The following is a 16163-nucleotide window of genomic DNA, read 5'->3' on the forward strand; positions in this document are numbered from 1 at the left end:
AAGACCTTTAGTGACAATTCCGAGTACCGCTTGTGGACATTTGCTAATTACATTCAAAGTACTGACTACATTACATGTTGATTATATTATCGTTTGTTATAAATCGATTAATTGGCTGTTAGCACGCGATCTAAGCACGACGTATTTCAATATAAGATAGATTAATATAATTATAGAAGAAAAAAAAATTGATTAGCGACTTTTCTTTTAGCTTAATATCGTGTTGAAAATTTAAAGTTTATTTATTATTATAAAAAAGGTTTCATACATATTATATAACATAACACGAAAAAATTACATCGGAGAAAATAACAGAATTCTTATCACTAACGGATGCTGAAGAACTTGTGACCTACTAATATAGCTGAGTGGTCATTACCCTCCAAGGACGGAGTAATGTTGGCAGGAACATAACACAGCAACAATACAATATCTATATTAACTCTTTATAAAGAAGCCTTATAGCCCGGAAGAGTGCGAGATAATTCATTTTACGAATGTAAGTTAGATGATTAAAAGATTTCATCTGGAAATTTACTAAAGTAAAGAAAAATGATTCGCTCTAGCTAGAGAGTGTATTCTTCTTACTTTTTCGGAATACTCCCAATGGTAGAGATTGGAGAACGTATATATGTATTCCCAAACGTTATATTTCAACGTGCGCGATGAGACAGTATGCATGTTGGGATGCCTAAGGACTTGGATCCATCGGTCGCGTGTTCAGCACGTCAAAGGAATTAAAAAAAAACCATTTTATGGAACTAAAAAAAGTAATATTCACATCAATTTCAAGATGACATCAACTGTTTGCTGTTGTATGTGTGAATTTGTTACTTTTTTTATCATTACCTTTATGTCATAACTCCTTGATGATACAGTAATAACGAAATCTATGAGCAAATCGAGTTCATAGCCCGGTTTTTTTGCTAGGAAACCTCATCTAATGAATCATTAGATGTGTAATACAAATAATCGTTGTTGAGAAACATTTGAGAAAAATATTTGCAATGTTTGTATAAGCACAAAAAAAAGCAAATAACTTAATACTTTCAAATGTTGTGTTATGTATGACAGGAAAACATTTATAAAACGCCATTAAGATGTTACTAACATTTTTATCACTACATGTAATTTATCAACATAAGAGATCGCGCTAGATCTTCATTATTATTAGATCTTCATTATATTATTATAGAAAGAAGAAATCTTTCTTTTTCAAGTTACATATATCTGTTATTCTTATTAAGTATTATTTCGTGGTGTTCGACTGAGAATCGTGTCAGCATAAATGGATTGATTTCTTCTTTGAATCACAAATTAAATATATGATATAATAGAATAAATTATCGGTAGAAAAGTGGCAATTTTTGACCAACTTGTATCAAACCAAGCAACGGAATTTGCATTACGATGTTAAAGGCTCCGATAACAACTTAAATATATACAAGACGTGACAAGATCGGCGACAAGCACTTCTTGCATTTTACAAAATGAAATTAGTGACAATACATTATTCCATAATTTCGAGAATTTTACACTTTTCTGTACTTGTTTTTCCTACCTAAACTCCATAGCCTTGAGAGCCTATGTCAGCATAACCTATCAAATAGGTGAGCTCACGGGGCTCAAACCTGACGACGTTGCTAACACTAACTCCAGCAAGAGCAGTGCTTCGCAGAATCTACCAACGGATCGGAAACGCGACCCACTGAGAAGATCCGGCAAGATACTCACTAGGCTGTCTGTGAGTTTTTTTTCAAATATGGGCAAAATCAGGAATGAGTATATCAGGGGAAGTGTGAAAGTAACAACAGATAACGTAGAGACAAAGAAGAATATTACGTGTCAATCAACTTTACATCCTATTATATCAAGTCACAGATATGTTGATATCTTTTAACAAAATTGAGTTATTGGTGACGATAAATTAGATACTTTATACATTTACCTATTCATAAATAATTCGAAATATTTTATGGATTATCATCTGCATGATCGTTTTATTCGTATGTTATTTGAATTCAGGAGATCATGCTTCCTTTGTTACACTCATATATGTATCATATAGTACATATAGTACCGTAAATTTTGAATTGTATATGTTTCAATCGCTTTATTCATAATTAACATAGATTCATTCCTTATTCCAATACCGGGTCGTTTCCCGTTAACACAATAATAATAAGCCCGCTCTATATTAAATCTACGTTACATTCGCCCTAGTTATATTTTGTATGATCAGTATAATCAATCTATTAACTTTAAAAAAAACTTAATTATCAGGAAGTGTGAATTAATTAATGGAAGCGACGTTTATTTTCACACATTACCAGCTCCACATTTAGTGACTTCAAATTCTATCTATCGTAAACATAATATAATATCTACTCGGACTTTCTAAAACTTAACAAACATTAAATACAGATTATACTGACAACACACCATACAAACTTAACACGGCAAAATAACTTTTAGATTACGAACTCATTTGAATATTTAAATGAGATTATATGCACATACTTATGAACATTTGTATTATTTAATCCGTATTACGGCGACAAATTCGCGTAAATAAACCTCAAGGTTGTCCCAATCCCAATAGGCCTGCCACAAATAAAAGAAGAATAATAAACAAGACAAGCGCAGAATCTTAATTATATTACGGAAATCCAAATGTGTTCATTAGGTACACCGATAATAAACAAATAAATTTATAAAAGACAAACTCAATTTAACGGAATTCAGACAATAATTACGAGAAACCCAGGCGAAGCTATTGTCAAAACAGTCGTTAAATTACAATTATTTCATAAATTTGATGTTATAAACTCACGCGTGCTGTGTTTTGATTAGCAATAAAAACATATTATATTCGAAGAAGAATTAAAAAAATGGTTTTTATTTTCACAAATTCAAAATAATTTCTAAGATTTACCTTGTTCTACGATTACACGAAACAAGAGTCCACAGATAAAATATAACTGTCACGTTTCAATTTCAATATCACATGAAAACTTTTTTTAATAATGGCGGGTTAATTTTGTTTGTTATGGCGGCAAGACATGACATGCGCACACGCCGCCGTACTCGCGCGCGACCACTACTGACTGAATGAAGTTGAAACTTGAAGTGGCCATTCCCTTTACTCGACAGACCTCAGCTGTCACTATGGGCACTCTAGAATAAATCAATGTAAACTTCCGATGATGTATGTGTTCCGGTTGGATTTTCATTGGGTATTGTGTGCTGGTAAAAAGAAATACGATTTTGTGTTTAACTTTTTAGAATTCGATCATTATCATTTGGTCTGAATCCTGATTCATTTCTCGGTATGTAAACGGCAAATAGAAGGAACTGACGGTAATCCCCGTCTAAGGTCTCTTCGGCCGAGCGATGTATGCCGATACTATGATAAAAGTTTCTCAGAGTAAATAATTATCTTTTTAGTACTTATAATCAAATCAATCATTACCAAAATTTCGAAGACGAAATTAAGGACTACATTTGATAATTATTTTTCTGGCTAAAACATTGCACATTACCTTTGTTATACTAGAAAATGTTCAATTTACTACTGCAATGTGAATTTCGAATATTACAATTGTCTTGATGATATTCCATCAATAAATAATTATTATATTAATGCAATTTTAAAATCTACAATATAAAAGTACACTGCAATTTACATAATAATATTTGTTGTCTTTATTCTAGTTCATACAACGGTTGTCTAGTACTAATCGTATTAAACTATAGGTACTGATACAATTTTGGATATGTTCTTTTAATGAATTACTTCGGTGTACAACTAAGCATGCTCTATCTCTATTATGTCTAAATAACAATGATTTTATTTGCACTCTATTGCAATCATATTGTTTTACATTATTTACGTAAGCTTTTTTTGTAGGGTTGCCGTTTTATCAAAATTTAATTTCACGGATGGATATTTTTCCTTACGTAAAATTTTTAATAGCCACGATTTGAGATTTGTGTAAGTTGTTGTCGTTCCCATATGAGTATAGATCAACTATCAAATAATAGATTTGAAGATAGAATTGAAGCTTCGATCTGATGACCCAAGGTGGGTACATTTACATAGTGATAATTAATAGTAATTATCACTATGTACTTTTATATTAGTATTTATTAGAGTCTATAGAGACTCTAATAAATACTAATATAAAAGTAAATTAAAAAGTACATAACAGATAGGTCGGAGCTTGCCTCCTTTCGCCTCATTGGTGTTACTTAATGACAGTAATGACTCTAGACAGTAAGTAAATTAAAATTTTACAACACATTTCCGTCAGTCTACTTTGATTACAAAATGTTGGACAAGGTCTGGCTGGTTGTTGGATTCTTTCAGATTTTTTTTTTTTAAATTTGATTGAACCCTAATTTGGGGCTAGAATTTTTTTTTCTTGATGGATTCTATCAATTTTAATACTTTATGAGATAGAACATCTCATGATCGTCAGTCTTGACTCTAGTTTTTTTTTTCATTCTTACTCGTTGGTAAACTAAAGAGTCTATTCCAGCTACGCGAACGCCGATGGCAGACTGGTAGGTCCTAGTCCTAGCAAGAGCAGTGCTTCGCAGAATCTACCACCGGATCGAAATGATGACCCACTGAGAAGACCCGTCGAGAAACTGAGTGGGTTAGACTCTAATTGAGGCTGTCAGCGCAAAGGTGGCCTTAGCCTACCATAATGTAGAGATAAGAAGGTCTGAATTTACTTTTACACTGCTTCGTAGACAAAAATAATACGTGCAAAAATAATGTTTACAAAGCCATCTGTTATCTATGGGTGATACTAGGGATAGGCCGCTTTTGCATCAACATTTATTACTTACATTCTAAATAAATTGCAATATATAAGCACGAATATGAAAAATTGTCGGTTAGGTCACTTTTGCGCTGACGGCCTCAATTATCTTTGTGGATAGCCATTCGAGGTTTGGCTGTAGCTGTTCTCGTTTCGTAGGTATGTGGAAATTTATGCTAGTCAATATGAGATGACAGGTGAACGACATCAGGATCAGCACATCATTTTATTCAAAACTGAATCTATTTAATTAATATCAGTAAAACATTTTATTTTATCCAATTATTCAACATTATTCAACCCTAAATGGTTAGCCCGCGCTATTCGCCTTATAAATTATGAACACACTCTTTTAAAGTTTTGCTTATATGTATATCTTAAAGAATCTTTTTTAGATTTTCAATGAAAAAAATCCGGAGCTTCTGATTTTGGTTGCAAATTTGAGACAAAGCTTATATTGTATTAACCGAAGTTCGGACTTGGCAACTGACAACTGTCATGAACGACGGTTGTATTTGCAAAAAAACAATTTATAAAGTACAAGTAGTGAATGAAATAATTTATTTACACTTCAGTTTTTAAACCTTACACAACGAGACCGAACAAAAGTAACGATTTTTCGTATAATAACCATCAGCGAGGATAAGCCAATTCTTTTTTCGACGACGGCTTTTTTAGTGCCTAGACAATGTCTGATTACTTACTAACTTCGTGTCATCTCTGCAACGCTTTTATAGTCGATACGACATCTCTAAAATTATCGAGAACATTCTTAACAGGTCGAGTAGCTTCGATATGTGTTTCCGCTATCTGACAATAGATGGCGTTGTACTTCTCGAGTGTTCTCGATTTTACTAGTTCCTTTGATATTCGATTCCGCCATTCGATGACAGATGATGTTGCTCTTACAGGCGTAACCATAATAAGCTTATACAATTTCTAGCCATAATAGTTTCTTGATTCGAGAGTACGTACTACATAGACGACCTTACACTGCTATAGAGACTTCACTATGATTTCTCCAGTTGAGTCTCAGAGAGCAGTAGAAACTGACGCTATACCAGCCTCTAAAAATCTGCACTACTGTTCTGGCTCGCTCCTGGCGAGCTAGTCACGTTCCAATGCAATTGAGATACATAAAATGCTTAGTCAATAGTTAATCTTTGGGCTTTACAAGTCTAATAAAAACAGATGGGACCGATTTCGTTCTATGTCGATAAAATAGCGAATTAATCAATTGATCATAAATTTTTTGTCGTTATGAGATCGAAATGTGTTAAAATCGTAATTAAGATTTTTTATAATTGTGAAAATATGTAAATGTCGATGAAGGCAAATTAAAAGTTGGTCACACTCAAGGTTATCGTTTTTATGTTTTGCATGTCATAATACTATGTAAAGAGATATCGGAGGTAAGCGTTGGTAAAAGTTTAACTTCAACGCTAATTTTTAATAGCATTATCTTGTGAGTCCGCATGGGTAGGTACCACCACCTATATCCACCGTGAATCAGTAATGCGTTTTGGTTTGAGCGCGGAAGCCATTGTACTGTTAAAACTGAGATCTTAGAACTCTTGTTTTAAGGTAGGTGAAAGAATTTACGTTGTAGATTTCTATGGGCCCCAGTAACCACTTAGCACCAGGTTAGCCGTGAGCTCATCCACACACGTAAGTAATAAAAAATTTAAAAGTAGACTAAAAATGATGTATTAATCGAAAAACAAAAGTTCAATGAAATGCGAACGCTTAAAAACAGTAGACTAGCACGATAGAAGGGATTATAAGGTATTCTATAAATATTTGGTTCCACAATCGAGGCTTACGCTCATACAAAACAACACAACAACTTGTACGCAAAAACACCAAAAAACCACATAACAACTGTTGCATTACTCTATTTACTCTACATCACTTTATTTCCCCTACCTATTCGCTGGCAGCCTAAGAAGCTATTCCAGCTACGCCCGGACGGGTAGGTGAGCTCACGGGCCCAACTTAAGAAAATTTGCTGACACTAGCCATAGTAACAGCAGTGCTTCGCAAAATCTACCACCGGATCGGAATCGCGACTCACTGAGAAGATCCGGCAAGAAACTCAGTGGGCGTTTATCACTGTTAAATAAGTCTACAAAGATAATCGATTTGTCAGATTTAATTTATAAATAATTTAATATACTTTATTATCTTTCATTGTATGCCACTATTTTATTAGTTATTCTTTAAATATTTATTAAAAATACTTGCTTTTATGCAGAATCAAAACAGACATATATTTTCAATTTAAATGTATCTAAATTACTTAAGATACAAAAACTACCTTGACAATACACTTGTAAGTATGGCAACCCTGTGCTGTACGTATTTGGTGAAACTTAATTTAAACGACTTATTTGGTAACTTGCTGTACTTAAGAAACGATAAAAGTCGTCTGAGCGATGGCTTTGAAATTTCCAAACTACTTAAATATATATTTATCGCTTTTTAGGCTTTTTGAGTTTTAAAATCAATTTTTATAGAGAATATTCAACAAGACATTTGGATATAAGAATTTTCTTATATTCAAACAAAAATATTATTAATGTATGTAGCTTCTTCTCCACACGTTATAAGTTAATACTCCCTGTTCTGAGCCTAACTATTATAATTAAACAATAAGTTTAAAAAGTTACTGATAGGGTCAGTTTATACACTATGTTTCCCAATGCTTACCCGAAGGCTACAGGCGCTCTGGGTCATAGTAGAACTCTTTAGAATTTTTATAGGTTGGTGGAAATTTCAGTGTATGTTTATTGATCACGACATCCCGACAAGGGTTGTTCTCGACCTCGAGACATAAAGGACATCAATACGTGAAGAACAACATTAAACAAAATTATTATTTCCCGAATCCGTATTTTCCGAAATGGTACCATGATACCAAAACGAATCCCTTTATTCGTTTTCTCTGTTGCTACGTCCTGGTCCTTATTATATGATTAGAGATTAGCACTAGATCTCAATTTACGGTAATATGTTCAAGGAATTGTTTTGTGTAACAGTTTCCTTTAAAAATGAATATTACATGTGGTTACCAAATTATATCATTAAGAACTTGTATATTTAGGCGTCACGATTCTTTTTAACTATTATTTGTGTGACCAGATTCCGTCAGACTTGTTTTGCTTTGGAAGTAAATACAGGATACATTAACTAAAAATATCATGAAATCTAGAATAACTTGATGTGAATTGATGTGTGTTTAATGATTGCCCATTAAAAAACTTAATGTGTAGGAAAAGTTCAGATGCATTTAAAAAATATCCACGTATCGTAAGATGAAACCTGAAGCCCATTTCAGTATTTAAGTGTCGCCAACCAAGAGCCCTTTTCGTTTCCATTTTTTTTTCAAAATTCGCCGTATATTTTACTTCATGTAATGGTAATATCAAATGATATGATTTTTTTATGAATGAGGGATTACCGGAGGCCGAGTTTCATTAGGACAGGTGGGCGAGCAAAGGCTCAGGTAGGCGCCAAGAGGGGTGGGATTTGCTAACAGCTACCCGAGATCCTCCAAAGGAGACCTAACAACTCAAGAGCAGCTGTTTCGCAAATGAATCTACCACCGGATCGGAATTGCGACCCGCCGAGAAGATCCGGCGAGAAACTCAGCGATGACACGACATACGAAACGATGCGGTGTCGTCATTGAGAAAAATGAGTCATTCCGTTACATGTGTCTGTCAACAAATTTTTATTTACCCAAATACTAAACCTTAAAAGTGACAACGCAGTTTTTGTGTGGTTATATGTTTGCGTGAATGTCCAATACCAGTTTTTTGATACCGTCCTTATTACTGCTACACTATCAATCCCTACTCTGGAACAAAATGTTCATAAGACAGCGAACTCCCTGCTCGAATGAATTTCCTGCTACGTCCAACTTCAGGGAGGCGGGGGTGTGGTGAGGAGTGGGGGAAAGTAAGCATTCTTCAGATTAGGCTAGCCTTTATCCCGACATGATGACCATACACCATCAGTTACAGCGTATGCTTGTCTGGAGAAAAAGATGAACAAATTTAACATTTAACATTGTAATTATTAAACTTGTTATTATTATACTTAAATCCGTTCTAAAAGTTATTTTAAATTGTAAAAGGCGTTTGAAATCGCGGACAGACGTATAGTAATCTATACTAATATTATAAAGAGGAAAGATTTGTTTGTTTGTTTGTATTGAATAGGCTCGGAAACTACTGAACCGATTTGAAAAATTATTTCACTGTTTCAAAGCTACACTATTCCCGAGTGTCATAGACTATAATCTTGTTTGAAAAAAATTAGGGATCCTCACTAAAACTGCATTAATGTAACCCAAGGTGTAAAATAATTACCTAAAATATTCTTTACATCGCGTGCCCTACGAAAACTATTGATGTATTGATGATAGAATAAAAGAATGTACTATGACTTTGTAGAACACATTATTTACAAAAAATGTCACGACAGCATATGTCTAACTATTATTATAGTTATGCCGCACTAAGTGTTCTTTTATTAAAAAAAATAAAACAACGTCAAATATCGTTGAAATTTTTGTTAGAGACCAGAGCGGAGCCGGGGCGGGCCGCTAGTAATAGATAAACTTGTCGGTTTTTGGGTGTAACGCTGCGTTGTCTACTTCGATCAATATTATTGATCGAAGGTTGTCTACGAGCTGTAAATTAAAACAACTTAATTATAACAAAATATATTATACCCGTAATATATTATACAAATTAAATTTGATTTATTTATTTTGAATACTAATTTAAGTTGAGTTTGAATTTTAGATGGACTTGTGGGAATTTTAAGATTCTTAATTAAACTGATATAAGCTTTTCAACTTTTTTCTCTCTCTCTCTCTCTCTCTCTCTCTCTTCAATCAGTCCCTCATTGCTGAGGATCGTGACTCCGTCCGATTCCGTCAACCAGCTGTCTCCATCGAACCCGTTCTGTAGCTTGGTGGAGTGTATCGCTGACAGGCATTTTCAGTTCCTTCGTAATTTGGTCCTTTTTTTTATTGCCCTTGTAGGCAGACGAGCACACGCCCCACCTCATGGTGAGTGGTTGTAGTTGCCCATGGACGTCAGCAATGCCAGGGGCAGAACCAAGCCGCTAACCAGTAGGGCCGGAACAGATAGTCACTGCTATCCTGCCTATTTCTGCCGCAAAGCACTGCATGGCTGCATTCCAGTTGGAAAATTATAATTAACTATATATTAAATGGACATTAATCCATTTTATATTTCGATCTCATATTTTTAGTGGGTATCGTTATTTAAATTTTGTTATCTAAAGACTCCGATATCCAATTAGCAATAGGTTCGTTGCCTATTCCCAGAAATATCAATATTTATATAAATAATAAATTTTAAAAATAATAACTTCGTAACATAAAGTTAAGACTTCACTTCTCATTTATAGGACTTTACGGTTGACTCCCCTATTTTAATATTTAAATAGCATAATATATTTCAAATAAGCCCAGCCAAAAATAGTGTTTGGACTGAAATATTAAAAGATTGGAAAGTATCATAAATTTTTAACGAATCAGGCTAATAACTCGTGACAAACATGTAAAATATGCAAATCTATGGCTTCTATTAGTAAACGTCGAAAGTATTGGATGCTTTTTACGCCCGAAGCCTCTGTTTTGAAACAATAAATGAACCATGGATTTTTGAAGTGAAAACTTCTTTAGAATCGTTGTGATTTCAAACCGGATGCAACGGAAAAAACGACAGGTAAGAGACACAAATACAAAAATGTGTAAGATGAAGCCAGCAAAGAATGAGACAGAAATATACATACTATTTAATACAGCGCCATCTGTGAGATTTTTTAATACTAACGTGTGTATAAAAGCTCTTGTAGTGAATTTTAATTTAGGATTATACGTGAAATTAAAATATCAATTCATAGAGGGCGCTACCTTACAATTATTTACTAATGACAAAATTTTACATATACTTAAGACGTTTAGGATAATTGTATTTTAATTTTGGAAGGTTTCACTTCTACACGTGTGAATTGCACACATTTGGTTTTTTTTATAACTGTATAAAATAAAATAAACTCACCGTAGAGGTATTATTTTCTTATTATAATTTTGGAAATACCAAATGTGTTCATAGTTATTCCTAATAAGATCTAATGTCGCCTGATTATGATCACAACGTATCCTGGCAGAGCTCATGAGTTCGTTATCCTAGACAAACGGTGTTCGGGTTTAAAAGTCGTCGTGACCTAAAGAATAAGCAGACCGATATACTCGTATCGAGCGAAGCGACTTTGCCAGTAAAAAAAAAACAAGCAGACGACAGCACGGCGCCAGTGGGAGCTTGCTGCCGGGCGTCACTCCTGGCAGGATTCGAGCCATCGTATTATGTATGTCAATGTAGGTGTGCTGAGCACGCTACGAACAGCTCCCCCCCCCTCCCCCATCTCACCATGCACACACTTCACCCCTGCCCTAAGTGGCAGGGAGCGTCTGCCCGGGTGATGGGGTTTGCCCCGAGGCCCGTTCCGTGCCCCCGTAACGGGGTACGACGACCCCTCTTGTCTTGTTTTGACTTCGCCAGTGATCTATTGCCGCAGGCAGGCATTTCTTATTATTAAAAAATACGTATTTAACTTATGTACAAAAATAGCTTTCACGGCGAAGGAATAACATCGTGTAATAAAAATGAACGCACAAAATATGATTTGCGTAATTAACTACTCAACAACCGAGACGTAGTACTCAAGTGTCAAGGTAGGTGGCGGCATTCACGTTGTGATGTCTATAATTTACACTAGCTGGGCTATAAGCTGGGTTTTTTTTCCGCACGAGTAGGGACGATCACCCTGCCTATTTCTGCCGCGTAATGCGTTTCGGTATGAAGGGTGGGGCAGTCGTTCTAACTATACTTGAAACTTTAGAACTTATATCTCAAGGTGGGTGGCGCATTTACGTTGTAGAGGTATTTGGGCTCCAGTAACCACTTAACACCATGTGGGCTATGAGCTCGTCCACCCGTCTAAGCAATAAATAAATAAAGCAATAAAAAGCGTCAAGGTCTCTGGAATTGCGCGATCCTTCCAACAACAAATGAAGATAAAGCGAAACTTATTGGTTCATTCCTATTTCCAAAATTACAAGCTGTCCTAATAAATGACTGTCAAATCTGTCAAATGATGTCATAGGTTGTGGTGGGTAGCCATCATACTACGCAAGATAATTGACAGATGCCTGAATCTCGCTTACGACATTTTCAAGATAAAGCGCATATATACAAGTTCCGAACAACAACATTCGGACCGTCGGTCTACCGAGCAATATCACCCGCTCGGTGGAAGATCTTCCCTTTGTCGTATATTCCTACATAGGTCATGCATACAATTGATTCGCACTTCATCAGTAAGTAGGATGTACAGTCATTAAGCCTTTAGTAGCATACGTATTCTGGGAAACGAGAAAAACGCAATTATTTTGTAACCACGTAAATATGTATGCGTAATATTTAAAGTCAGTCAACTGAACAGACGGCGTTCGAAAAAATAAATGAGACCGTGTAATGAGTTCGGACACGCCAATATAAAGCTTTTGAATGTAGCCTACTTTGAAATGCGATGTGCTGATGTAGGGTTAGCAACTCAAAAATATATATTTTTTTCTAACTAATAAATCAAATCTATTTATTGAATTCGGTCCTTTTATTTGATAGATCCAGTTCATCTAAGCATGTGTATTGTCATCTTAAGTTACATTATTTCCAGTCGTTTTCACAGTTAATTTTTACTTACACAGAAAATCGTTGATTTTAAATGTTGTTTTTTATAAATTAAATCATAATTTTCTTCTTCACAATGATTTACCAAGCTATGAAACACTAAGCTCAGTATTTTCACACAATAAACAGATTTTCAATTAACGTTAAAAAAATATATATTTTAATAATAAATTTTAGTTAACGTTTCAACCCTACAAACGTCGAGTCTACGCAGTATTAACATCCGCGAAGCACTACACACAGCTCTGTACCAGACTTGGGAAATCCGTAGCGAAATAAAAGTCATTGTTTGGTCTCGTCGTCGACGCATTCTGTACACTTGACCTTTAAGTGGTGTCATTTTATATGGATCGATCGAATTTTAATATAACTTTTTCTGTTGATGCGCAATTCAAATTCTTTTGTTCTAATTTCTTCTTCTTTTTCTCCACCTTATCCCACTAGCTGGGGTCGGTACAGCTAGTTTTTCTCCTCCATTCTCTTCTATCAGCCGTCATCTCAACACTCACTCCTCTCTCTCATATCGTCATTCACACACTCCATCCATGTCTTCTTCGTTCGACCTCTTCCCCCTCTACCTTGCACTACCATTTCCATACATTTCCTAGTCACATGCATCTTCTCTCTACGCATCATATGTTCTACCACGCTAAACTTATCTTGTCCATTCTAATTTAATATTGCCAATAAGCCTGCAAGTGAGTATGTAGCAAGTTACCATTGTCCACCCATCTTCTACGTCTTCCGTATTTACTTTAATCTCGGAAAATATCGAAGTAGGAAGAAGCTCGTTCGATTCAACTGAACCCATGCCCAAAGCCATACACATTAGAATTTAAAACGCCGCCAAAGAGTCGTCACGAGACTTGAAAACATTGATACTGCCACAGGATTTTAGTCCCGAGATTTGTGTAATAAAATGAAATTTTTATGGGCTTCGCGAATATTGAAATAGAACTAGTGGATCTTCAGAGAATATAAACACAACAGAGAATTTACTGGTGGTGGGACCTCTTGTGGGTCCGCACGGGTTGGTGCCGCCGCCTCGCCTATTTCTGCCGTGAAGCAGTAATGCGTTTCGGTTTGAAGGGTGGGGTAGCCGTTGTGACTGTACTGAGACCTTAGAACTATATCTCAAGGTGTGTGGCGCATTTACGTTGTAGATGTCTATGGGCTCCAGTAACCACTTAACACCAGGTGGGCTGTGAGCTCGTCCACACATCTAAGCAATAAAAAAAAAAAAAATAATAATAATAATAATAATTAAAATATTTTAAGGCAATTATTTCAATTTTCTTGAAATAGTTGTGTCAAAATTGTGGTGTCGCACGAACTGAATGATCGCCATCGTGACGAATGCGTTAAGTTATGCCTTGCGTTGCTAAACAGATACAGAAACAAAGGAATTTGGAGCCGCATCGTCACTTGCAGTGAAAACAAGATTCTTTTCATAATTATAAGCGCTCAACGTGTTGGTTGACCCCTATTCAGTACCAAGACAATGCCCCAAACGAAAACTTACCCATAAAAAACATGGTCAATGTTTGGCGGTCTAGTACCGGTATAATCATTATAGGCTCTTACCAAATGGCACCAGCATTACTGTGATAGTGTGTATTGTGAGGAATTGGACACAATGATGTAAAAGCACTCGAATCTCCGGCTATCCATGGTTAATCATTTGTCTGCGCTATTTCTCCATTACAACGTAGGACCTCATATGGCATAATAGACGGTCTCTAAGCTGCAAGAGCTAGGTTTTGAAGTATTGCTTTATCCACTGTGATCACCAGACATTGCGTCGACAGACTTCTACTTTTTCGGAAGTATAGAGAATTTCTTGGTAGGGAAAAAATCAATATCCCGAGAGGCGTTTGAGGAGTTTGTTGCCTCAAGTACACTTCCTCACAAAGGGCCTTGGAATATTATCACTGCGCCGACATCGATAAATATACATCGTTAGCATCAGGGCATATTTTGATTGACATAAATAAAAAATATTTATCAAAAATGACTTTAATTTTCGGTAAACTAAACGACATTTATGAAGGTTAATATCTAATATTTAATTCATTCAACTCACGATAGTAGTATATTTTCAATAAATAATAAAATAGTGTAATATTTTTTTTACTAGGTAATATTCCAGAAATTTATCTGCAATCCCAATTCCATTTGCATTTATTCACATTTTTAATTTAATTATTCAAATACCCTCCTACTATTTAGACGCTTACGGCCCACCTGATGTTAAGTGGTACCGGAACCCATAGACGTCACCAACGTAAATGCCGCCGCCTCCCATAGGAAATGGGTTCTAAGTCTCAGTTCTACAGTACAAGACCTGCCTTCAAACTGCTTCTCAGAAGAAATAGGCGGATTGGCAGTACCTACCCGTGTGTATCGATTAATTTAGTGTAGGCCTAAGTGAAGCGTGATTCATTCTGCAACTATTAAGGACAATATTCAATTAGTTCACAGCTGAATTGTAATGAGACCGACAATCGGAATCCATTCAATATCTGTTTCACGCAAGAATTTACGACATGTTCTAACAAATTCAATCTATTAATCAATCATAGTTATCGTAAGAACCGTATTTGCCGAATGACATTGTCGTTATGCATTGGACGCTTTATAAAGTCAATATTACGACAATATCAGTGTCAGTCTTAACAATATTTTATTTTCATATCTTTAAAGGGAATTACCTCAGTAGCTGCAGTACTACATACTTTATACTACATTAATAGCGCGGTAGACTTATTACGTAGTCAAATTTAGTTTTTTTTTTTGAAGTGAAACTTCCTTATCGGCGTTGGAAAAAAATTTACCGTCACATTTTTCGGTTACGCGTCACATTTTTCCGTTACGCGCCATCTTTTTTGTATTCATGTCTATGATAATAAAATCCTTTTGTTTAAACTTTATCTAATTTAACTTTTTTGTATTCATGTCTATGATAATAAAATCCTTTTGTTTAAACTTTATCTAATTTAACTTTATTTAACCAATCTCTAGAAAGTTGCATGTAGATCATTTTTCGAAAAATAAGGCCATAAAGAAGTTTCACTTCTTACGTGTGTACACTAGTACACGCACACATTTTTTTTTGCTACAATTGTGTAAACTCCTCTGGCCTCAAGTGATTCAATTAAACTTCAATAATTCATATTACGTCATGCCCCTGAACATAAATCAAACGCTGAGTGGCTGTTTATAAATCTATTTAATTGTAACAAAAAAAAAAAAACAAAAAAAAAACCGAGTATCCGGCTTAAGAAATCGGACGTCACATAAAAAATCCGTGTTTGTCATTTAGGGAGTTGGAAAAGCCCGTACTGATGATATAATTGTAAAATTTGTGTCAATGTGTCTAATTGTCAACATAGCGAGATAATGGAAAACTAGTGATTGTTGAACTCTTTTGTTCTCCAAGAGCCGGTTGTAAGCTTTTTACTTTTTTTATCCTAGTACATATTAACATTAGTAGAGTATTTTTACTGTTCTATTTTTATCCCAAATGTACTCGTAATATAAT

General features: G+C 35.1%; 1 protein-coding gene and 1 long non-coding RNA gene across 2 annotated transcripts in view; both read right to left on the reverse strand.

The window, feature by feature from the left end:
• Positions 1–3172, reverse strand: part of LOC101743559 (protein spaetzle 3) — a 49076-nt gene extending 45904 nt beyond the window's left edge. Inside the window, exon 1 of the mRNA XM_012695233.3 lies at positions 2936–3172. The gene's annotated coding sequence lies outside the window, so the exon portion shown is untranslated. The remainder of the gene's footprint in view (positions 1–2935) is intronic.
• A 5373-nt stretch (positions 3173–8545) lies between these two features.
• LOC134201182 (uncharacterized) lies at positions 8546–14586 on the reverse strand. Its single transcript, XR_009976391.1, has 2 exons — positions 14207–14586; positions 8546–8865 (listed from the first exon to the last, which is right to left on the reverse strand). It is a non-coding gene; the product is annotated as an uncharacterized LOC134201182 (long non-coding RNA).
• Positions 14587–16163: the final 1577 nt, after the last annotated feature.

Source organism: Bombyx mori, chromosome 3 (genome assembly GCF_030269925.1).
Source record: "Bombyx mori chromosome 3, ASM3026992v2".
In the NCBI taxonomy this organism is placed as follows: Eukaryota; Metazoa; Arthropoda; class Insecta; order Lepidoptera; family Bombycidae; genus Bombyx; species Bombyx mori.